Genomic DNA, 2509 nt, shown 5'->3' on the forward strand with positions numbered 1-2509 from the left:
ACCAATATTCACTGCCCTAAAATCCTTTAAGTTTCACATACTTATCCTTCTCTTCTGCCTTCCCTGGTGGCCACTGATCTTATCATCACCACAGTTTGCCTTTTCCAGAGTGTCAGAGTTAGAATCACACAGCACGTAGCCTTTTTTGGTTGATACTCACTAGCATCTACTGAAGTTTCTTCTATGTCTTTTCCTGGCGTAACAACTTGTTTCTCTTTAGACTGTGTAGCACGTTGGTACCCAGACATCCCACGGTTTGCTCAACTGCAGGCTATCTTGTGAGTCTGCATAAAGCTGCTGTGCACTTCTGTAAGCCAGCTTTTGTATGGCTGTTTTCCTTTCTTTGGGGTAAATAGTTAGGAGTTATAACTAAGGATCACATGGTTAGGGCATGTTTAGATATTTTGTGGGAGCAGTATGCCATTTTCCAAAGTGGCTGTACCATCTAATAGTGTTACAAGCAAAGAAGGAACAATCCTCTGGCTCCCAATGTCACCAGCCCTGGATGCTGTCATTTCTGATTTGGTGCTGATACTGTTTTGATGTGTGCTTCTCTCGATAGCATATGGCACTGGGTACCATTGTGTCTGTTAATTGTTTGTCTTCTCTGATGAAATGTCCAAGTCACTGCTTGTTTATGCTCATGTTGTATGTCTCAGAGAATGGTCCTTATCTGCTGTGTCCTTTGCGAACACATTCCGCCATCTTAGGTTTTGTCTTATTATTTTTACAATGTCTTTCATAGAGTGGGAGGATTTTATTTTAATGAGGTCCAGGTCATCCATCCTTCCTCCATGGCTTGTGCCTTTGGCGTTAAACTCCCAGGTCATCTGGACTCCCTCTTGTCTTATAGGTGTGTCATAGCGTAGGTCTGTCATTCAATTGGGTTAGTTTTTGTTAATGATGAAAGTCTGTGATGATGCTTTATTTGTTTGGGTTTGGGGTTGCATGTGAACATCCCAGTTACTCTCATGACCCCAGATCCAGGTCTCCTGCTACAGGTGGTGAGGGGTGAGATGGGAGGAGGGCTGCATGGGAAACAAATGCTTGTATCCTGGGGCAGGCACATCTGAAACTCCCACAATGTTCAGCCTGCTTTCTTGAAGCTGTCAAGGGACTGGGTAAACTCTCCTGCTCTCATGCCTCCAGGGCCAGCTCTTCCATGATGCTCAAATGAGGGGTGGGGTCAGTTCTGCACAGCCCTCAGACATCAACATGTTCCAGGTCAGCAGCCCAGGCCAGGGACAACTGTCTGGCCTGCAGTACTTATAGACCCCCACCCCACGGCTTGCAGGGCCCTGGCCCCAGACATGCCCCCCAATTGGCAGCACAGGCTGGACCCCACCATGCTCTCAGGTGGCATCACCAGCTAGTCACATCAGGCTATTCCTCACTACTCTAAATCTCCAGCTCCGCCCCTTTTCATTGTGCCCACATCCTTCTGTCTCTCTCTTGTACTTCTCTACCACTTACTTGCTCCTCTTAGTGGTCAAGGTCTCTGAGTGTGTGGGATCTTCTCAGGAGTGCTATGCCGCACTTGTGCATTATGGTGCTAGGCAGGGGTCATTTGGGGCATAGGCTGCCTCCATAAGCCTGTGTGGCACCAGACTGGTGGTCATCTCAGGCTCACTTCTTTCAGGGAGTGTTAGGGTACTAACCATTCTAACATTCACAGGTCAGAACAGTGAACCTAGACATAGCCTCCTCCTCCTCCTCTCTGCCTCCTTCTGATGCACACATGACACAGCAGCCACACCTGAACACTTCTAAGAGCAGGTGTATTTTTATTTTTTGATGGCCTAGACTTTATCCCCAGTGAAGACAACCCAGGTTACCCATCCTTTCGTGACTGGTTCTTCTACTCCTACAACCTCTTCTCTCCTTCCCGCATCTTCAGCCCCCTTCACGCCCTTCTCCTTCACAGATACCACCATTAATAAAGTGAGAAGCAACTGAGGTCTCCAAGGGAGCTCTTCTACAATCAGTGTTAAGACCCATGACGTAGGAGTTCCTGGATGATGAAAGATCTCATATCCTCAGTATTTCTCAGGCACAGAGACTCAGGATTCACATGTGTGGTCTATGCACCACAGAAGCTCTGATTCTTTCACCAGGATGTGGGGAATTGTCCTGGTGTAACTGAACAGCGACCACAGTGCCAACCCATCAAAACCACCTGTGTTGCTCACTGCCCATCTTCCATTTCTGGGGTGTTTTCCTCTTCCTCTCTTTCTTTCTCTCTCTCTCTCTCTCTCTCTCTCTCTCTCTCTCTCTCTCTCTCTCTCTCTCTCTCTCTCTCTCTCTCTGTCTCTCTGTCATTACAACAGAAGCAACTGGAACTCTTTCAGAGACCTTGAAGCTGTCTAGCAGCCAGGTGGTGGTGGCTCATGTCTTTCATACCAGCACACAGGAGACAGAGGCAGACAGACCTCGTGAGTTCTACAGAGTGAGTTCTAGGACAGCCAAAGCTACACAGAGAAACCCTGTCTTGAAAAACAAACAAACAAAA

At 47.5% G+C, this 2509-nt stretch overlaps 1 non-coding gene across 1 annotated transcript; it reads right to left on the minus strand.

Annotated features, from left to right (window-relative positions):
- Window positions 1-1641: 1641 nt before the first annotated feature.
- Window positions 1642-1777, minus strand: LOC116100178. Its single transcript, XR_004122522.1, has one exon. It is a non-coding gene; the product is annotated as a small nucleolar RNA SNORA17 (small nucleolar RNA).
- Window positions 1778-2509: the final 732 nt, after the last annotated feature.

This window comes from Mastomys coucha, unplaced genomic scaffold (assembly GCF_008632895.1).
Source record: "Mastomys coucha isolate ucsf_1 unplaced genomic scaffold, UCSF_Mcou_1 pScaffold20, whole genome shotgun sequence".
In the NCBI taxonomy this organism is placed as follows: domain Eukaryota; kingdom Metazoa; phylum Chordata; class Mammalia; order Rodentia; family Muridae; genus Mastomys; species Mastomys coucha.